Below are 23666 nucleotides of genomic sequence, written 5' to 3' on the forward strand. Positions count from 1 at the left end.
TTCTTTCGAATGAGAGGATTAATTGTCTCTTTTTACATCTGTCCACAGTCTGCCAGCTCGTCCATTCTACTTGTATGGACCGACTCTGTGAGCGCGTTCAATTTCAGTGCTGTCACTGGCCAGGCCCAGCTTCTTCTTCTGCAAGTGTCGGACTTTATCCTCCGATGTTTCCCAAGTTTCTGCTTTTTCTTCTATTAATCCTCCGCTACGTCCTCCATCCATCCTCCTCAACTGATTTTCTAAACAATCCATCTTGGTTGTTAACTCTTTGTTTTTCTCGTGCATGCTGCTGACCGCTGATTCAAACTCGTTCAGTTTGCTTTTCACACGCTTCTCTTCAGTTTGCAGCTCATCAACAGCACCATCATTCCTTCAGAATGCTGTCCAACCTCTTGTTAGTTCTATCTATGATTTGAATTTGACAAATGGCTTGAAGCTATCTTGCTGTTGATGAGTCAGATCCTCACGTTGCTGTTCCAGCATAGCTTTTAGCGTGCAAACACTGACATAGCTGTCATCCTCTACCGTTAGCCCCTTAGCGGTGTGGAGCAGGGAAATTATTTTACTGCTATTGTTAAATAATCATCATCATTACCATTGTATTAATAATATAATCTGCAGCATTGATATTGTATTCAGAGGTTTAAACAGTGTGTCTTTCAGAAAGACTAAGTTGCAGGCAGGAGTTGACAGGAAGTTGCAGAGAGTTTGTAGAACTGAAAGCAGAGTCTAAGTTATTCTGAGTAGCAGGTTAGACGAGGCTATTTGAATTACAAGCTTATTCAAATTGTCTGTTATACTTTTATATTCTTTTACTAAGCTTTTAGTAGAGGTTCTTGATTAAAACATTTATTCAACATAGTACATGTAGTTTCAGTTAGGTTATTACACATAAGGATGAGCCTCTGGTCTGGTAAAAGGTCAGAAGTGCAACGGGTGAGATGAGAGAGCATGTAGTAGACTCATTTATAGGTGAGAGGTTGGTCATGTTTGTCTCTGGAAAGAGGAACAGCGTCTGGCAGGATGTGGGGCTCGTGTTCCAGACGAGACGAAGACATCCATCCATCCATCCATCCATCTTCATCCGCTTTGTCCGGGGCCGGGTCGCGGGGGCAGCAGCCTAAGCAAAGAGGCCCAGACCTCCCTCTCCCCAGCCACCTCCTCCAGCTTATCTGGGGGAACACCAAGGCGTTCCCAGGCCAGCCGAGAGATATAATCTCTCCAGCGTGTCCTGGGTCTGCCCCGGGGCCTCCTCCCGGTGGGACATGCCTGGAACACCTCACCCAGGAGGCGCCCAGGGGGCATCCTTGTCAGATGCCCGAACCACCTCAGCTGGAGCAGCAGCTGCTCTACTCTGAGCCCCTCCTGGATGGCCGAACTTCTCACCCTATCTCTAAGGGAGAGGCCAGCCACCCTTCGGAGGAAGCTCATTTCTGCCACTTGTATCCGTGATCTCGTTCTTTCGGTCACTACCCACAGCTCGTGGCCATAGGTGAGGGTAGGGACGTAGATCGACCGGTAAATTGAGAGCTTCGCTTTTACACTCAGCTCCCTCTTCACCACGACGGACCGGTGCAGCGTCCGCATTACTGCAGCTGCAGCCCCAATCCGTCTGTCGATCTCCGGCTCCCTTCTCCCATCACTCGCGAACAAGACCCCGAGATACTTGAACTCCTCCACTTGGGGCAGGAACTCATCCCCGACCCGGAGTGGGCACTCCACCCTTTTCCGGCTGAGAACCATGGCCTCAGATTTGGAGGTGCTGATCCTCATTCCCGCTGCTTCACACTCGGCTGCGAACCGTTCCAGTGCGAGCTGGAGGCCCTCACCCGATGAAGCCAACAGAACCACATCATCTGCAAAAATCAGAGACGAAGACAACGTTCCTTTAAACTGTGTTAAAAGTCATTGTGGTTTTGATTTGACGTGTGTATATATTCTGTTTGTGACATATGAAGGGGCGTCGTTAATTTAAACCCTGATGCTATAAAAATCTGTGTATGCTTTGATTAAGTCGAAGATCAAGTGCTGTCTGCGTACAGAATGGTCTTCCCACGCGTGTATTCATTAAAATCAATTGTTTGACCAAGATCTTCTGGACCATGGTTGTTTGTACTCTCCTTCCTCAATATTTGAACCTTAACAGCGGCCTTCGGGGGCATAGTTGTTAGACAGTTTCGCCTCCCTACCAAGATCTCTGTTTCAATCCCAAATTGTGGAATGCTGCAACGTGTTTTGCATTTAGATGGTACTGTAAGGTTGAAGTGCTTCGGTTGTATGCAAGCTCCATTTTGCACAATTTGCACAAAACCACGCTTTTATCAAGGCTTCGGTCAGGTAGTCTTTTGAAATGAAATTTGCCTCAGATCAGTTCAAGCAACATGCTTTCTCCTGATTCTTTGTAGCTCTGATGTGTGCATCAGTGTAATCAGTATACCAGGAAATCTTGCATTGACAAAAGTTCCCCTTTGCTTGGAATGCAAAGTGCGATTAAATTTTTTCAAATTAATTAATCGCAATTAACGCATTAAATTCCCAACCCTAGTATTTAATAAAAATAAGATTAAAACAAAAATTGTATTGTTCATACATAAAAGTGATTGTTCAGTTTCAGTATTTCTTTTTCTTTAAAAAATTGAAAATGTCTCATTTTGATGAAAATTAATTCAAAATTTAATTCAATTTTTCAATTTTATTTATAAACATTATAACATAAAATGAATTCGTCGTTCATTTAAATTGTCTTCAGTGATTTTAATGTATGCGGTTGTCAGAATGAGGACACTGCATACTTCCTGTGGGAGCAGAGGATTCAGCTGAAATGAGTGTAAGAAAGTACTACTTTGTTTTGCTTTCAGTTAACTCTCCCTCTTTGGTTTCATGTGGTTAGGCAGTGGACTCACAACCACTGTTGGGTAAGTTACTTTAAATTAGTAACTTAGTTACATTACCAGTTACTTCCATCAAAAGTAACTCAGTTACTTCAAGTTACTCGTTACTTTCAAAGTAACTAGTTACTAGGGAAAGTAACTTTGGTTTTACTCAGACTTCTCTTGTTAATGTGTTGCTTCCATAACTTTTCCAGTCTTCTAGCTTGCTTACTTGCCACAGTGCACTGTGCCACCTACCAATAGAAAGGAAAAGATAATGTGCATATTTCCACGAGAGAAATCCCACGCCTGGACCGTCGTTGACCGCCGCCATGATTCTAGCCTACGTCACAGTGTCATGTTCCCTTTTACATCCAACACAAAAACTGCAGTCGTGGTGCTTTGATTGTACTCAGAACTCTGAAATTCTGCCTTCTGAATAGGAAGATGTGGGAAACACCAGACTGCAGATGAGCTGCATACAGGGCTGGACTGGGACAAAAAATCATCCCGGGCATTTTGACTAGAGACCGTCCCGCCATTATAGGAAAAATCATAAAGCCTTTGAATGAAAACAAACACTGTTGTGACAGTGATGTACACTGTTCTGATGGTATATATGCATCAATCTATCAATCGTTTGTTGTAAGATTCAGATAATTATTTATTAAAAGTGAGACATTTTAAATGAGAATAAGTAAGAAAAGTATTTCTTTGTGCCCCCCTCTCCCTGTTAATGCCCCACCTGCCCCCCTGGCAACACTTTGCTAGACCCGCCCCTGCACAGTTACCAGCTGTCAGCTACACAGAAAAGGATCCTGGTGTTATTTGTCTCTCAGAAACAGTTCATAACTTCCCTTCAACTCATTCATGTCACCTAAAAGGTAAACCTGTTTCTCCATCACCTGTTCAGCTCTGATGATCCAGTAAGGACATCTCCTGGTTTCATCTTCATGTTTCCCTCTCACCACATATACAAACCAACATCATGACCAGCAGCTTTACAGCTGTGGCTCCAGCAAACATCAGCTGATACTAGAAGTTAATATTAAATAAATTCTAACAACAGTTGATCAAGCTTAAACGTGCTGCTGCTGTTTAGTGCGACATCCACTGGGCGATAAACAAACAAGAGAGAAAAGCCGATCAGCTGATCATTGATCAGTTTTCATGATTGAAGTAGAAACGGGAGAGGGAGGGGGAGAGGATGAGAGAAGAAGAGGCAGCTGTGCAGCAAAGACACAGAATAACTCCAGCTTTGTGCCTTTTTCATTCTAGCTGAAGTCCGGGACAAACTGTGTTCCTTTTCACCTCAATATGAAACGAAAATATTTTCTCTGAATACGAGACGACTCAGTTTTTTAGGGGACGGTTGGAAACTCTAATAATTAACCTTATGAACAAAATAAAGTTTAACATCAGTAACATAGCACCCACCCAGCTGTATAGAAACTCCGTCATGCTAGCTAGTACGCAGTATGAAAACGTCAGCACAAGGAAAATAAACTCCACCTAAACTTGGTTTATATCTGACCCAGATAGACTGCAGGTCATAACTTCTTACCTGAAGTTCAGTTCACCTGACACTCGGACCGGCGGCCGCTTCGGGTCTCTCCTCCTGCCTCCCCTTTCCCTCATCCACCTGCTGGCCTCCACCACTTGCTAATGTTACTGAATCTGTGGAAGCTCCGCGATAGCCACCACACGAAGCAACGAATAACGAGCCTATCTAAATCCCAGTAACGACTAACGCGTTCCTGATTTTGGCATAATAACTAGTTACCGTGCTCGTTACCACAATAATAACGTAGTTACTGTAACGCGTTACTTAATAACGCGTTAGTCCCAACACAGCTCACAACAGTAACCATCATCACTGCAGAAGACGCCAGCTCAAGAGGAAGACAAGCACGTGAATAGCTTAAGTGCTTTCATAAACCATAGTAATATTAACATAAAGTGTAGTATGATAATATTACTAATGAAATGTTATAATAAAAATAACCTCACATTCACATAAACAGTTTAACCTGCTAGTAAGTGGTGTCAGTGTCTTCACAGTATGTGGGACACAGTTGGTGACAGAGAGCGGTACAGTACATGCTTCCTGTCTCGTGGTTGCACTGCACTACAGACTAGTCAAAAGTCATCAGTGTCTGAACATGGCCAGTAAACAGTTTAGTAATGCTGGTATCATTTACAAACTGGGAGGGGAAGTTTGTAGTGACCAACATCACTGTCTCCTCCAGTGGTGATAGGCCGAGTGTTCAGATGTAATTTAATACTATTACTTGAGTACTTTCCTGTGCAAAATGAATATGTTTGTATTTTAAGCATCTCTGTCTTGTTCTACTTTTAACTTGTACTCTGGATGGCTGTACTGTATTTGGAGGCCAGTATTTTACTTTGCTTTAGTTCAAAGCTTTGATTACTTACTATTTTACATATTTCATAATGGGTAAAATTATTGAAATCATCTCTAGCTGATAGACATAAAAATCTATTGCATAATATTCTGCCTTTTCTTATTGCTTAAAGTGAATTATGACTTTTAATAAATACTTAGCAGGTAATAAATAAATTATTTAATAAATAAAAGCAGGTAAAATTAGTTATTCAATTAAAAAACATGTTTAAACTCTTGTTCAACCCATTTTAATTCATCTACATAAAAGAACAAATCTTCACTTGATCCTGAAAATCATGTTGGTGTTTCTACATAAATGGTCCACACTGTTTCCACACTGCTTTATTCTTTTCTTTTTTCTTTCTTTTTTTCTTTTTTTAATTTGGATGGCCCATTTAAAAAAAACAAAACATTGATATATCTCTGACCTACATAATGAGTGAGTCACTTTGATGGATTTAGCAGAAATGACAAATGTGTCAAGTACTGGTAAGGTGCTGGTGTGGTTCCCATGAGTTTGGTTGAAGGCAAATGAGCTATAATGCAGATCAAACCACAAGCAACTGCAATGGAAATTCAAAGAAAAAGAAAACTGGTTTCATGCTGGAAACCACAGTTGTTCACAGGTGTCAGGCTGCAGGCTATTTGTTTCCTCAGTAAATTCTCACCTTTTATCAAACATGCAGTCACAACGAATCATGTAGTGATCCAGTCTGTTAAAATACCGCCATCTATTCTCTGCATCATGTCCCATCATGTCTTATTTGAAAATGATTTTGTGTGGATGTGCAGACCACCGTTCCCTGTTTATATATGACTCGGCCTGCGGTTGTCCTATTTCTCTGCATGGGATGAATCTATCAGAGGTTCTGGAATTACACATGTTTAGAATTTTCAAGTCTCTCTATTTTCTTTTTATTATATATTATATCGTGGCTCAAGAGTTGGGAGTTTGCCTTGTAATCGGAAGGTTGCCGGTTCCAGCCCCGGCTTGGACAGTCTCGGTCGTTGTGTCCTTGGGCAAGACGCTTCACCCGTTGCCTACTGGTGGTGGTCAGAGGGCCCGGTGGTGCCAGTGTCCGGCAGCCTCGCCTCTGTCAGTGCGCCCCAGGGTGGCTGTGGCTACAATGTAGCTGCCATCACCAGTGTGTGAATGTGTGTGTGAATGGGTGGATGACTGGATATGTAAAGCGCTTTGGGGTCCTTAGGGACTAGTAAAGCGCTATATAAATACAGGCCATTTACCATATGAAATTTTATCGGTCTGCTGTGGTCTGTATCTAAGGTAATCAATGGACACAGTTGATGAGGTAACATTTACTTCTCAAACTCTGTTTGATAATGAGGATGACGACCATTATAGATATAATTAGGCAAAGAAAAGGGAAATTAACTTTTTCAGTTATATACATAGATATATAAAACAAATACCAAAAATTCAGTAGATGTAAAAGCCAAATCTTTGTCTCGGTCAATGTAACAGTGAGAGCTGGGGGTATGTGACTGGGAGGAACTGCTGGGCCAATCTAAACCCAAGTGGTGTTCTGTTATTAGATTTGTTAGACTGTGCTAATCATGATTTATGCAAATGTCAGCATAAATGCACTTGGCTACAGGACATCAAAGGTTGTAGTGAGGCTTTACTTTGAGCAGAGGCTCAGTCCAACAAACAGCATTCCAACACTAAGTGTGAGCGGGTCATGTTCTTCATCTCCATTTCTCTGGCTGCTGTACTGAGTTGTGGCCATTTCTACTTTAGTGAGTTGGAATGTTTTTGGATGTTTTATACCTCATGAAGGTGAGTTGGAACAAAACACTGAGACTCATAAAATAGTGATAAGTAAGTCAATGTGCAGAGTTTTTTTCTTCCTATGCATCTCTCACACATTCAGGAGTGCAGAGATTTTGAATCGGTTGTCCTCTTCACTTATTTAAATAGTTAAGACAAATTCACAACAACAGTCAACTGATGTGTTTTATATTGTAAGGCAAAGACCAACGATAATGCAGAGAAAACCACAACAATCAGTCGACCCCATGAGCAAACACTTGGTGACAGTGTCAGTAAAAATCATCCATTTTAACAGAAGGAACCTTCGGCGAAACCAGGCTCAGAGAGGCGCAACCATCTGCTCTGATGGGTGAGGGGTGAGGGGAGGAAGAAAGGACAAAAGCAACACACCCAGAGATCAAAATTATTTTTAATCATTATCAATGATTAATTATTTAATACAAACTGCATCATAGTAAGCCACCAGCAGCCTAGGTCTATTGCAGCAGAACTAAGAGAGGGTTAATGGACACCTGATCCAGGCCTGACTATAAGATTTATCAAAAAGGAAAGTTTGAAGCCTAATTTTAAATGTAGAGATCCAAGGTCTCCCGAATCCAAACTGGAAGCTGGTTCCACAGAAGAGGGGCCTGAAAACTGAAGGCTCTCCCTCCCACTCTACTTTTAAATACTCTAGGAACAACAAGTTCAACAAGATAATACAGGAGATATAATAATGGATTGGATTTATACAGCGCTTTTCAAGGCACCCAAAGCGCTTTACAATTCCACTATTCATTCACTCTCGCATTTACACACTGGTGGAGGAAAGCTACGGTTGTAGCCACAGCTACCCTGGGGCAGACTGACAGAAGCGGCCCCTTTCGGCCCGCCAGTAGGCGGTAGGGTAAAGTGTCTTGCCCAAGGACACAACGACCAGGACAGAGAGCCTCTGTTGGGAAGTGCATCTGTAACCTTCCGGTTACAGATGCACTTCCCAACCCCCTGAGCCACGGTCGCCCACATATGGGATATATGCTCTCTCTCTGTGGTCCCTGTCAGGACTCTTGCTGCAGCATTTTGGATCAGACTTTACTGTATCTGGACGGTTTCACTGATATTTGCATTGATTTGTTTCTTTCTCCCTTCATGTAGTTATTTTTATTTTCTCTCTTCCACACCAAACATGAACACCAAGTCTTAAGTCTCACACCAGTACTACAGACAACAGTAAATGAATGCACATCTCACTACGATTCATGTTTCGTGTTTTGTTTTTTTTTGTTTGTTAGTTTTTTACACTAGCAGTGGTGGGTGGTGAGAATGTGTCAACTGAAGTCACACCCCGAAGAAAGACTGACTTGGTTTCCTGTTGGTTCAGATGTATCAGGATCAAAGTGACTTAGTTCTGTAGATTACAACCTGCCATATGTGCAGAGTTTTAAACATCTGCTGAAGTTTTCTAAAACAAGGAGCTACATCTACACCTGTCAGCCACACAAACACCTCTGAGCTGTAAAATAAGTCAAAGGTGAGTTGTTGATGTTTTTGTCTCAATGCATACAATTATATTCATTTTGTACATGCAGTCAACTAATCTGATGTTTAACATGATTAAACCTGCTAATGTTCTTCAGCAATCTATTCTGACTCTCTCTGAATGGTACAGTTACCTTTAAAGTATTTTCATGACTTGGTGCCTCTTGTACCTTTGACTGATGGTTCTAATGTACCTGTTGGTCTTTGAATGATGTGTCAAAACAGTAAAACAGTATATGGTGCACAAATGAAACTGAAGCGCTACAGAGGTCAGAGATGCAACAGGCACAAGATTTGAAAAAAAGGTGTTATGGTGGTGCAGTGGTTAGCACCGCTGCCTCATATTAACAAGGTTACTAGTTAAACTAGTGATTCTAAATCAGCTTTGGCTGTAAAATGTTCTAGAAGCATAAACATAAAAGAGCTTCATGAAGGTATTGTTAAAACTGCTCTGAGTGGGCAGTAAAGCTAGAGAAATATTCTGTATTTATGCTATATATACAAATGAGTATATTAAAGTTTCACCTGCATGGACAATCACCCACAATGTAGCTCATTCTGAGATTAAAACTAGACCATTCAACAGGGGGAAATTATGACGACCGCCGAGCAGCCATTTGCCCCCCTCCCCCAGTTTGTGATTTGAAAGCACAAACTAGTTTTCAAAGTGTTAATTAATACTGAACTTATATTTATTGTTATAAATGGAAAGTAATAGGATGTTTTTGACGATACAGCAGTGAGAGGTTCAGAACGTTCATGCCACTTTTCATTTTTGATAAAAATATATTTAAATCATTGTGGCTGCTATGTTGTCATGTCTTTAGTAAAACAGGACTTGATGTGGTCTTTTTCCAATAACAAGTGTTGTAAATTCTAAAAGATAGACGTTCCCTCCTCTGAAACATTAAGGACTCACATTAACATCCTTTTAATAATGTCAGATAGCTTGTTCTAAATGTATCCACAGTCCTAAATTTGCTATAGATACTTATGAGGGAATTCTTGGCACAGGTCAGAATTGACCTAAACTGTGCAATATTGTGTATAGGCAGAAAATATGAACTGTATGTAAGTTTCAAACAAAAGCTTTGTGAGCCTCTGCACCATGCATGCCTTCATTCCCTCAAATCCTAAATTCGGACATCCAATTAAGGCGAGCAGCATGTTCTATTCAAATAAATTGCTACAGGTATAAAACGAAGTGTAATTTAGTGCAGTAATTACTCCTGACTCATAATTTTTTGTATGACAGATTTATACTAAATTATGTTAACTCTGGTTTACTGTATAATACTTTCCTGCTTTGTTTATTGTACATTTAAAATGCTGTAAAAAATATAAAAAAGCCGAAATTATTGGCTTTTTTGACATGCCTGTATTTAGAATCTTTTATGAAACAGTTCCTACGTGTATACAGGAAGGCTCATAATGTGTTGAATTAAGACACTAATTTTGTAGTTTTGCCTCTGTACACCACCTCAGCAGATTTTAAATGAAGCAGTTAAGATGTGATTAAAGTAAAAATAAGCTTAAATTCAAAAGCTTTTAATAAATACAAGTTCTTAGTAAATTATAAGGAATAACAACCGTTTTTATAAACAGAGTAACAAAATTAACAAACATAGTTTTTAAATATAAGCATTGTTTTTAATACTTGGATGAATATCATTTGCAGTCGATGACTTCCTGAAGTCTAGAAGCCATGAATATCACAAAACAGGCCTACGCCTTGATTTAAAAATGAGGATAATATATTATTAAAAAAACAAACAACAATAGTAGCTGAATTAAAAGGTTTGAGCACCACGGTCAACTGCCAATATCTAGAGTATCAATGTAAATATTACAAAACGCATTCAACTTTCTAAATTCAGTCAGTTATGGGATGTTTCATACATGCTACCCTGAAAATGGTGTAACCGGCACCTGCTCAACTTCCCTGTTTGATTAAACCACACAGCAGGAGTGGGCATCCTCTCTAATCAAGGCTTTCCACGTCAATGTGCAAAAGGATTGAAACACTTCCTAATACAGAACACTACCCAGCTAACAGGGGAGCACTGAGGGAACATTGTCCCACGTTACATTCAGGTAAATTTTCAATTAAAAAAACAGACGTTCTGAGAAATTTCACCGTTTACAGCGCTTCTCCCACTCACAGCCACCTTCCAGCTGTTTCTGCTCCCAGGAAATTTAGCTGTGTTAAGTTACCAGGATCACCATTACAGACTAAATGCCTTATCCAGGGGCGGATCTAGAGAAATTTTCTTAGGGTGGCATGAGGGTGCCAGCATCATGAGGGAAGTCAAATAGGGTGTCTTTTTTTTTCAAACACATATGCAGGTGGTTGCATATGGTTAAAATGATTCAATTACAGTAAGTATACACGTTTTTCATATAAATATAGTCTATAACTGAATTATTTTCTGTAGCCCATATAATTAAACACTTTAGTTACATAACACATGCAAATTTTGATTTTATGTACTGTATAGCCCAGCGGTCTCCAACCTTTTTCGCGCCACGGACCGGTTCATGCCCGACAATATTTTCACGGACCAGCCTTTAAGGTGTCGCGGATAAATACAACAAAATAAAACTAGTTCCGGTACCGTAAAAAAGAAGATTTATTCACACGTGAAAAGACCCAGGAAAACCGAGTAAACGATAAAAACGATAACAAAATAACGCTGAAAACCGATAAAAACCCTGAAAACTAAACATTTCACACCTGAGCCTCAACTCTCGCGGCCCGGTACCAAACGACTCACAGACCGGTACCGGTCCGAGGCCCGGGGGTTGGGGACCGCTGGTATAGCCTATATAATAAATGACTAAATATGTAGCCCAATAAGTATAAAATCCAGAAAGCAACAGAACATGGGGTGGTTGCTTTACAAACACAATTCTAACTTCAGTTTCACACTGTTTTTGTTAGAAAAAAAACAAATTGTACATGCTTAAATTTACACAAAATGTCAGAAATCTGCAGCGTCATGAACAAAAATCTAAACCTAACTTTTCATGACTAACTTTGTTAGGTTAACCCTCTGAGATACAAAATAACAAAATATAAATGGACATTTTTGACTCCTTTTGATTTTACATTTGTATTTCACCCTCAAATTGTTTCATTGTATTTATTTTTTTCCTGCCTTGTTTTCCTGCATCATTCTTTCCCTCATCAAACTGCAATAAGTTTCTTTCTGCTTCTAAAAAGGACTCCTTTTCTGGTCATTTAAAAAAACAGAACAAAATAGAAGAAATGACTACAAATGTCCACTATGGAGGCCATTTTTTAAACACTTCAATACTATACTAAAATGAAGTTAGAATTAAGCATACTATGTTTTAATGTGTTATTAAGAGACTTGTTTAAAATATGCTAACAACATTTATAGCTAAAAATTGCTCAATAAGAAGTTTTATGCACTTACTTTTCTTCTTCCCATAAAATGTGCTTGCAGCGATGGCTGCCATGTTCCTTAATGGAAAAACTAAAGTTCCCAAAGCTCCACCCCTTCACATTTGGTATCATTGGAAAGCCCTAAATGTCCTCTGTAGATACCAAAAGGAGGCGATTCTGTAGTATGCAGTGCATGGGAGATATTCAGGTTTAGAAAGGTGCTCTACAGAGGACAAATTTGCATTGCTGGTAGTCAGGAGAGGTTGGATGGTTTCCAGAGACGTGTCCCAATTCTATCCAACCGAACACAAACTCTAAATAAATGCAGGTGCAGTATTTTTATAGAATAAAGGAATGTATTTGTCAGTATCATATGTAGCACTGATCACAGACTAATCAGCCTATAATAGTTATTACGCAAAAACTATTTAAATGCACATGTCAGTAGCATAGTGTTGCTGTGACAATGAGGAAGAAGAGTAGCCCTTTATTTTCATTGTACATGTAAAACAAATTTATGGGTGCTCCGAGGGAACTGTGCAGGAATAAAACATAAATAGTAAGACAGAAATATATACAATCAAGACCAGTATATACAAACTAGAGCCTGCTGCTTAACTCAAAGAATGATTGAAATTTCCTACTCCAGGGTGGGTAGGAAGATATATTAAACACAGCAAACTATATCGCACAACATCCAGGTGCGAGTGGTTGCTGGATGAGAATGGTTGTAGCTGGATCTCTGCAGTGCTGCTCCCACACTGACAGAAGTAATGGACAAGTAGGATGTTCTGTGCTTCAAACGAAGAAATATTGAAATCTTTCAATCAAATGAGCCATTTTAAAACACAAGATTATTTCGTAGCATTATTACATTTATCTCTTATATTTGCATATTTATTTATTATTTTTTCTCTTTCAGTAAGTTTCCAGAATCATTTCAGTTTTTATTATTAAAAACATTTGACTTTAGTTTGCTTTTAGTTTTAGTATTAGTTATATTTTTCATACGTTTTGTTTTTTGTCAGAAGCAATTATCTGAGCTGATCTTGAGTAGTGGCCGTGCGCGGTCTCTTATCTGCATCTCTTTTTGGACCTCAGCTTCTTTCAGATCATCTGGCTCATTCTCAAACCCTCATAAACCGCATGCACTTATGCATGTGTTGTACTGCTCGCTTTCCATGCTGTACTTTGTTTAGAAATTATTCTGGTGTTTCCACTTTGACTGTTTGTGGTTTACTGATATGCGTCACATTTTGTGAAATGCTTGAATTCAGATGCTGAGGTTTTGTGTGTTTCAGTTCAGTTGGTTTCTTGAGTTGGTCAGGTGTTTTCCAAAGACCTGATTACAGATTTATCCAGGTCTGTTGGTATGGATAGCAGTGGCCCTCTTTATTGAATGCAAAATTGATATTAAAAATCCACCGTATTACCAGGTGGACATACTAGCCTGTATTAGAGGTTCTGTACAAAGGACTTTTAGGTGACTGTTAAGATTTAGTGCTGTATGAATAACATTGAACCGAATATAACTGCACAGGCATTTAAAGGATGCATGTGGTTCCTCCTCTCAGCTGTTTATACACCAGGAAATAGTCTGTGCACAGTCTTATAGTCTTTCTCATAAAGGATTCCAATGAGTTGCCTGTTGTTGGCAGTCACCGATGAATATCACTATAGTTTACTTTAAAAATGACAATTTCCCAAATAGTTGTTAAACTTTTCCCCCATCTTGCTTAGCTGTAACAATTTTTTAGAATAGGTAAAAGAAAAATGGCTCATTTCTTCTACTTTCCATTCAAAAATGTGCAAATGATGGTTATGACATGAACCTTTCCTCTCTTGCTTCACAGGATTAAACAAAGGAGGTAAACTAATCCCTGTGTGTCACCATCCTGGGTTACTTGACCCAGTGTTTTGAGTTTTCTTGTTTTTTGATGTCATTTTGTATTATGTTTCATGTTTAAGTCCTCTTTGGTAGTCTTAAGTTCATTCTCTAGTGTCTAGGTCTCTAGTGCAGAGGGGGGAAGGGGCCGTGGTTACGCTCGCAGTAGCACAGGAACAGAGTGGGAGTTAAAGACAGAGAAAGAGAGCAGGGACAACAACATCACATCAGAAGAGTATAGTAATCATCCACAACTATTTTCATTTGTGGATGATAAAGGATTCAGAAAGTTTATTCATGCAGTGAATCCTATGTATGTAATTCCAAGCAGGAAAACACTCTCCCAAAAAATCATCCCAGGCCTATGTGACAGAGAATGTGCATCTTCTTTGCATCTTTTCATCTATATTTTATTGTGTTGTGGTTTGCAGTGTTTTGTGTTGTTTTGAAGTTTGTACGTGCTTTGTCTGTAGGGGCCACCGTAAATATACTTGTATTTATTCACTCCACATAAAATGTAATAAATAAATTATAAAATACAAAAACCAAGTATTTACATTTCAACTTTTAACTATTTAAATTTTCAGCTTTTTCCTTTTAAACAAATTTAAAGTGAAACAACACAAAACACTGCAAACCACAACACAATTAAATATAAGTTAAAGTGTGAGAGTGTTTTCCTGCTTGGAATTGCATACATAGGATTCACTGCATGAATAAACCTTCTGAATCCTTTATCATTTGCAACTGAAAATAATTGTGGATGATCAACACGGACGATTACTATACCTTTCTAATGTGACTATGTTGTCTCTGGTTGTTGTCCCTGGCTCTCTTTCTCTCTGTGCTTTGTCTCCAGGGGCCACCGTTTAGATTTATATGTTTGTTTTTACATTAGTAATAATAATGGATTGTATTCATAAAGCGCTTTTCGAGACCCTCAAAGTGCTTTACAATTCCACTATTCATTCACTCTCACATTCACACACTGGTGGAGGCAGCTACAGTTGCAGCCACAGCTGCCCTGGGGCAGACTGACAGAAGCGAGGCTGCCATATCGCGCCATCGACCCCTCTGGCAAACACCAGTAGGCGGCAGATAAAGTGTCTTGCCCAAGGACACAATGACCAAGACAGACAGAGCTGGGGATCGAACCAGCAACCTTCTGGTTACAAGATAAGCTTCCCAACCCGGAATTCCTTTTGTGCATAATTTCATATTGTTGTTGATAATAAATTAATTAAAGCAACAAAACAACCTGAAGAGCCGGTTGGGAGCCGAAAGAGCCGGCTCTCTAAAAAGAGCCTGAGTTCCCATCACTAGTTGTGTGTAATTTGCCCCAACTGTGTTCCCCATGAGTTTCCTGTTCCCTCGTCATTCCCTGTGTATTAAGGTCTTTTGTTTTCTTCTGTCCAGCGTTGCGATCTCCCTCATTCATGGCTGTGTGTTTCCCAGTGTGCCTCTTCATTTACTAGTTCACAGACATGCCCCAGTATAGTTTGGTATCATTTCCCTTGTGTCAGCAATAAAGCTGCTTTTGAGTTTACATTTCGCCTCCGTGAAGTCTGTGTTTGGGTCCTTTCCTGCCTGCGCACAGCCGTTCTGTGACACTGTGCTACTTGTGATGTCACATAAAACTGAATTACATTTCACTTCCTTTTCATAAAAGGTGTGATACCTCCTAATAAAGAATTGTTCAGCTGAAGGTTAATCCTTTTTGCTAAGCACAATATGAATATAAATCATATTAAAGGCAGAACTACAGTCAGTGGCATATGCAGACACTTTAGAACAAAGTGCATCGTTGTGGAGATGGCACCACCTGTGCTGTGATTTCTTCTACAGGCGTTATAAAGCACAGCACAGTGTCTCAGTCAACAAAGAACTAAATGCATCTGTGCTGGGCTGCAGTGGGTTCCTCTGCAAATGTTCTGAAAAGAAATGCAGACATGCAGCCCGACCCTATAGCTGTGTTAGACAGATATGTGTGCATAGTCTTGAAAACCTGTTAACATTCTGTCATCATTGATGCTACACTTTACTTCATCTAAAATGTCAAGGCACTCCTCAAATATCTTTTTCTTGTTGTTGTTGTGGTCAGTGTCCCTTTAAAGGCTTCCTTTCGTAGTTCATATTTGTCATAGCTTAAATGTTTTAATAGCCAAATCTTGTATGTGTTCCTTTAAATATCCTTACAGCACTCTGTGGCTGATAAAGTCCTTGTGTGCCGTCTTCAGTTCTGCAGTGTCTGCGTGTCATTGTCTTCCTCATAATACCATTTTTTGTATTTCAGTGGAATATTTTTTAGTCTGTAACAACTGATAAACTCTAACAGTGGTCTCCCTCTCTGTCTACAGTTACATAAACTGTAACTGTTTACGTAACTTCATCTCTGCAGGATGAAGGTGTGGATAGGAGTCACCCTGCTGATAGCAGTCGCTATTCTGCTTGTGATGAGTCAACTGCTGCCCTGGCCCTTTCACTGTAAGCTGCCTTTATACAACATAATACAATACAACTTTATTTATATAGCACATTTAAAAAACCAACAGTACACCAACGCCCTTTACAATAGAAACAGGGAAATTAAGACATGATTAAATAAAATGCTCTTTAACAAAGTACCACATATCTCAGCAGGTTGAAGGCACTAATTACACTACAATAAAAGGGAATATAAGAACAAACTTACTAAGAACAGATATATATATATATAACTAAAAGATAAGTAAATAGATAAAAATGGAGCCAAATATAAAATAAGGACACTAACTAGAATTTGAACTTTGCTGTTGTGTGCAGTCCTTTCAGATTCATTTTGCAGAGCTGGCATTTGTGACCCCATAACTAAAAAGTGACAGCAGTCAAGTCAGGTTAAGACCCAGCAATTCATTTTTGTCTTCTGTGTAGGACATGAATCCGAGACCTCTATGTCATTCACCTTTTACACAATCTATTTCAGTCCTATCGTACTGTCAAGAGGACATGCTGGGTTTTCTATCAATGCCACATTTGTGGGGGTTACAGAGAACATGAACCTTCTTTCCAGGATGATGGGAGAACTGTAAATAAAGGATGGCTCGTTCTGTAATCAGTCTACTGCTGACTATAAGCTAATGGCAAAACAATTCCCCACTGCAGCCAGTTTTGATAACACATTCATTTCTCTATTTGCTATATAATTGCAGTTCTTCAAACTATCACAAGTCATGATGGAGGCTGTGTTTCAATATTAAGTATTCTAATATTTGTGTATGTGCTGTATTATGGTCTGTGTGTTACTTTCCCACAAATATTTTGTATTAGTTCCTGTTAATATAAAGTGAAACTTGCTGCAGTTGAAGGTTTTGGTATAACTCGGGTAACTTTTCTGAAAAACATGCTTTCACAGCTAACTGTGACATTTTTTATCTAAGTGTTCAAAAATGAACTTTTTCAATTTAGTTGAGTAAATTTTGAAAAAATTCCAGGTTGTGTATAAAATATTTTAAACATTTTGTGTGTCTTTAGTACACAACAATGACACGGTGCAGAGAATTTACATCGGCTCCATGGGAATCAGCAACCAGCGATTCCTGCCAGAGCATGAAGACCCCAGCAGCTCAGAGTTTACTCAGCTGGCCGCTCAAGTCAGCCAACAGGTGAGACCTAACAGACTCACAGCATATATGCTTTATGACACGTTATGGACTTTATGATGATTCCAGTTTTTATCTTGTGAAGAAAGAATTATTCAGGAAACAAAGAAGAGTAGTATGAAATATACACACCTGTCATAAAAGTGAGAAAGAGCAGCATCACAAAGTGCTTTAATGCAGACGGTTTCCTTTTCAGTGAGTTCTTTATATTTGACCATTTTGAACAACAGTGAGGAATTTCCAACTGAATTGACATTTTTATACCCAAATTTGAGGCAGCACACTGTCACAAGTCAGAAATTAATCAAGCATAACATTCAACCACTAAAACACCAACAAAAGTAAATAACAGTAATTTAGCATCTCAATGACATAAAAAATGGCATTAAGATGAAAAAATATAGAATTTTTGTCACAGAGCCTGCTGATACTGGTTGACTAACCATGGGGGAAACATAAAAAATAATTTGGGTAATTACCGATGCTGCTAATTCGGGGCAACTGCGGCATAAACCTTAGGGTGGATGGTGGCCGAATAAATTTGTTAAGCACTATAAAAGCATTTATTGTGAGATTACAACAATCCTAAAGTTCTATTTGCATACAGTTTCATAAATTGGCCTGTAAAATCAACTCTAAGAAATTCAAAAAGTCTTGAGTTCTAAGTCTCTGTTGTGACATTTGGGTCAGAATTTGGTGTAAAACAACAGGAAACCATGACTCCATCATCCCTTCTGTCAACACTTCAGGCTGCTGGTGCTATAATGATGTGGGGGATATTTTCTTGATACATCTTGGACCACTTCGTACCAACTGGACATCATTTAAACACCACAGCCTGTCTGAGGATTGTTACAGTCTCTTTATGACTACAGTGTACCTACCTTCTGATGCTTCCATAAAGATAACGCGCCATGCCATCCTGTCGATTTGGATCAAAATGACTGCTTGCTATGAATCTGTATTGTAATCTTGATGTTATCACAAACCTGTGGCTTCCTCTGTTGTGTGTTTCTGTCTTTGTTGAGGCAATTAAAGGAAGTCACTGCAATGATGTGTGACTTTTTTCTCTTTCAGCTCAAACTGATTTACTCCAAAAACTCAGTGCTGGCCAAATACTTCAACCGCAACTCCGTCCAGGCCTTCAGGTACTGTGAAACAGGAACTTGACTGTGCCTGTCAGTTGGCCATGGTGTCATGCTGACTGCTAAGTGTTGTGTGTTTGTCATTTGTTCACTGTGATCAGCTTATCTAGTTAAAGATGTTAGGGTGCTGAACTGTCAGTTCTTGAAGGTAATGTTTCCTAAGATGGATTAGAGTCAGTGCAACTCTGACATGTATCAAGATGTAATGGTTATGACTGCGCTTCCAGAACAGCTGGTCTGTTGCTTGCTCCTGATATCCAGTAGTTCGTTCTGACCAAAAGGTCAAAGGAAGGACAATCACTGCTGTGTGCCCGGGGCTCAGTAATGCTCAGAGGCATGCGTAGATACATTATACACAAAAGTATTGAGACATCAATACATTGCAGCTACAGGAGTGCCTTGGCCATGGAAACCTATGCCATGTAGCCCCACCCAGTTTCTGTGCTGGTTATACATGCAAAAGTTTATGAATCTGCAGATGATTTGATCTTCTTCCTCCTAGCATTATTGCCACTCTGCCGGATCCGCTTTTCTGCAAAGCCGCCTCCATTCAGCACGATCAAGGGCATCGTTCAGGTTGGCACCTATCTTCTTCACGTCATCTTTGATTCTATCCATCCATCACCTTTTTAGTCTGCCCCTTGATCGCCGGCCTTGGGGGCTGAGTCGCAGTGCTGTTCTTGCCACTGAGTTTTTATCACTTCTGACCATGTGCCCATACCATTGCAGTCGCGCTCCTTGCATCTTCTCTGTGATCGGTGTGATGCCCAGCCGCTTTCGGATGCTGATGTTCATGATGTGGTCCCATCGTGTCAGGCCCAGGCACCATCGCAGCAACCGCATTTCCATTGTGGGAAGGGCCTGTTCGTGCGTTGCGGTTGCCGGCCAACATTCGGATCCATCAAGGGCCACAGGGCGCACTACACTCTTGTAGATATTTCACTTGAGGCAGTCGGGGATTCGTCGGTCACACAGAACACCAGTGACTTAGCGCCACTTCATCCAGGCCGCATTAATCCTGGCTTGTACTTCTGGCAGGATGCTGCCATCGTTGCTGATCATCGATCCGAGGTACTTGAAGTGAGACACCTTCGCCAGATCTTTTCCATCAACGCTAATGTTCCGGTTGGTTTGGGGGCCGGCTTCTAAGTACTCAGTCTTGTTGGTGTTCAACCTCAGCCCGTCACTCAGGTGTGTCTTCCATTGCTAAGTTTGGCATTGCAGCTCCATTCGGGATTCTGCAGAGTATGATTGGTTTTAATATGGTGGATTGGTTTGTACCTAAAATACTGAACTCTCTTGTTCAGTGGGGCACTTTAAAAATAAAGTCTGTATAAATCCTCTCTGTGTTTTGTGGAGCAGTGAGGGTGACAGCGGGGACAACAGCATTGTGGTGTATTATGAGTCGGAGTTTGATGTCCCCGTCCCTGAACGGACCACTGTGGATGAAGCCATTGAATCTCTGGAGCCTCCAGCAGAAAGTGAATGGAGCCAACAGGGACAAGGGCTGCTGAAACCCAGTGACACCCTGAACATCAGCAGCATCATCTCACAAGGTTTGACAGCTCACAGATTTATTAAGTTCAGTTTTCCACAGGTTTTTTCATCGTTTGTTACCAACTTTATTGCCAAACAAATCCTACATCTAGTGACTGAAAGAACAAGATCATACAAAGTGAGCTTCCTTCGAAGGGTGGCTGGCCTCTCCCTTGGTGATAGGGTGAGAAGTTCAGCCATCCGGGAGGAGCCGCTGCTCCTCCACATTGAAAGGAGCCAGCTGAGGTGGTTTAGGCATCTGACAAGGATGCCTCCTGGGCGAGGTGCCCCGAACATGTCCGACGTGAAGGATGCCCCAGGGCAGACCCAGGACACGCTGGAGAGATTATATCTCTCGGCTGGCCTAGGAATGCCTTGGTGTTCCCCCGGATAAGTTGGAGGAGGTGGCTGGGGAGAGGGAGGTCTGGACTTCTCTGCTTAGGCTCCTGCCTCCACAACCCATTCCCGGATAAGCGGAAGAAGATGGATGGATGGATCCTACATCTTTTCAATAAATTTGCCATAATTGAGATAATGTGAAATCATTGAGAAATCCAAAACTGAGTAAGAAAGAATGCAATTGTTAAGAGAAAAAATGATCAAACACGATAATTGTTGTGCTTGTAATGCTTCATAAATATGAATCATAAGTATTATACTTACAAGCATCATTGGTATCTTTTGATAAGGAGAGTCTCAATGTAAGCACGGCAACCTACATCCATAGACCTTGAACAACAATACAGTCTTGTGTGCAAGATAGTGCTGTTCAATGTTGTTTTGGCTATTAAACTGTTTGGCACTGCATGTTTGAATGCAAAAGTGAGTTACTTCTCACAGCGTGCTCAGATCTGACAAGTGAAAATACACCAGGGAAGCTACATTCAGCATATGCAGTCCATATATTTTGATGACGATGAGCTGGGAAGCAAAATTCGCTTTCTTGCAAGAAGAATAATGGCCTACTAATGCCTCCTAGTAAATTAGTAAAACTACTAAATTTGATAGATGTAAAGTTTGACGCAAGCAACTACGTGGAAAAAAAAAGGAGACTGTGTACACTTTGCATGAAGCATGCTATATACTCAGTAAACTGCAATGTTTGTTTTGCACTTACAGCACTTAGGCAGTATGTGTGCCTTGAAGTTAATTGTGTTTAGTGGAGCCTCAGACAAGAGCACTCAGCGAGGACACTGTATTAACTTAATGGGGTGAGGTGGAAAGTTCTCACCCCTTGCATGGTTGTGAGAGTCAAGAAGGTTGTATGCAGTATATTAGCAGGTGAAATACTCGCAGTGTCACATGGACTAGACAGCGCCATCTTTCCATCCACATTAGACTGTGATTTTACTACTTACACTTATAACTTCTGTCACAGTCAATGTCATCTGCCTCCCATTCTACTTTTAAATACTCTAGGAACAACAAGTAGGCCTGCAGAGCGAGAGCGAAGTGCTCTAATAGGGTGATATGGTACTACAAGGTCATTAAGATAAGATGGGGCCTGATTATTTAAGAGAGGATTTTCAATTTTATTCTAGATTTAACAAGGAGCTAATATAGGAGAAATCTGCTCTCTCTTTCTAGTCCCTGTCAGGACTCTTGCTGCAGCATTTTGGATTAGCTGAAGGCTTTTCAGGGAGTTTTTAGGACTTTCTGATTATAAGATGAAATCATCTGGCCTAGAAATAATAAATGCATGAACTAGTTTTTCAGTGTCACTTTGAGATTTAATGAATTAATAATAGAGATATTGTGCAAATAAAGGAGGCTTAGATATTTTTTGATATGCACATTGAAGGACATGTCCTGGTCAAAAAAGGTTCCTCACAGTGCTACTGGAGGCCAAAGTAATAGCATCCAGAGTAAGAATCTGGTTGGATACCATATTTCTAAGCTTTTCAGGGCCGAGTACAATAACCTCAGTTTGATCTGAATTAAGAAGCAGAAAGTTAGCGGCCATCCAGGTCTTTATGTCTTTAAGACATTCCTGCAGTTTAACTCATTGGTGTGTGTTATCTGGCTTCATGGACAGACAGAGCTGGGTGTCATCTGCATAGCAGTGTAAATGTATGCTATGTCTTCTAATGATGCTGCCTAAGGGAAGCATGTATAATGTAAACAGAATTGGTCCTAGCACTGAACCTTGTGGAACTCCATAATTAATTCAATTCAATTCAATTTTATTTATATAGCACCAAATCACAACATAAGTCGCCTCAAGGCGCTTCATTAACCTCAGTGTGTGAAGAGGACTCTCCATTTACATGCACAAACTGGAGTCTATTAGATAGATGTGATTCAAACCACTGCAGCACAGTACCTGTAATACCTACAGCATGTTCTAATCACGGTAATAATATTTTATGGTTAACAGTATTGAATGCTTCACTGAGGTCTAGCACAACCACACAGATGAGTCCACTGTCAGAGGCCATAAGAGGATGATTTGTAACCTTCACTAAAGCTGTTTCTGTGCTGTGATGAGCTCTGAAACCTGAAACTTTTCATTAACATTAATTAATGGTAGGACTTCCCTGAGCAGTCTTGTAGGAATGGGTATTGGAGGAAGTAATTACTGAAGTTAACTCAGAAAGATCAATTGAATAAAAAGACTCTAAATAATTACCAATGGTAGTGAAATTAGCTGTAGATAATGTTACATCTGTAAAATGGTTACAAGTTATTTATTTTTTCAAATGGCCACAATTTTAACAGGAGGAGAGAAGAAGCAGAGAGGTGTTTAGGACTGCAAAGTTTATTATCTATGTGATTTACTAATACATTTATCTTTGTGTTTACAGTTATAGATCCACGCTTGACCAGGTCCAAATTAACTAGTGAGTACTGGGTTTTCTTCAAGCATTTCTAAATGTAAAGCTTAAATTTTCTTAAAATAATTTAAAACAGATTTAAGTTGCCTCAAAATGTAAAAGAGTCTATTTATTTAGGTGAATACGTTACAAAGCATAAGACCTTCATATCCTGTTGCACAGTAACAATGATGCAATGTTACTTTGTTAACATATTTTTAGAGAGGAAGTTCTTCAACATCCATGTCAGGAATCGTGGAATTGTGCATTCTCCGGGGTTTCCAGACTATCCTTATCCTCCAAATGCCAACTTCCAGTGGAGGCTTCGGGCGGAACCCGGCCACCGAGTTAGGCTCGACTTTCACACTCTGATCTTGGAGGACGACTGTCAGCGCGACTTCATCAAAGCCTATGATTCGCTGGCTCCCATAGAGAAACGTGCTCTGACAGAGTGAGACAAATAATCCCTCTCCCAGAATTTAAACTGTCAGTTATCTCAAAGTTTCTGTTTGTTGCCTGAGTAGACTGAATGTTTGGGTTTTTAGGTCAGAAAAAATAAGACATCCATCCATCCATCTTCATCCGCTTTGTCCAGGGGCCGGGTCGCGGGGGCAGCAGCCTAAGCAAAGAGGCCCAGACCTCCCTCTCCCCAG

The 23666-nt window shown here is 40.2% G+C and overlaps 1 long non-coding RNA gene across 1 annotated transcript; it reads left to right on the forward strand.

Annotated features, from left to right (window-relative positions):
• Positions 1 to 20086: 20086 nt before the first annotated feature.
• Positions 20087 to 23427, forward strand: LOC143414233 (uncharacterized). Its single transcript, XR_013094729.1, has 3 exons — positions 20087 to 20220; positions 23005 to 23040; positions 23236 to 23427. It is a non-coding gene; the product is annotated as an uncharacterized LOC143414233 (long non-coding RNA).
• The last annotated feature ends 239 nt before the right edge of the window (positions 23428 to 23666 follow it).

This window comes from Maylandia zebra, linkage group LG20 (genome assembly GCF_041146795.1).
Source record: "Maylandia zebra isolate NMK-2024a linkage group LG20, Mzebra_GT3a, whole genome shotgun sequence".
Taxonomy (NCBI): Eukaryota; Metazoa; Chordata; class Actinopteri; order Cichliformes; family Cichlidae; genus Maylandia; species Maylandia zebra.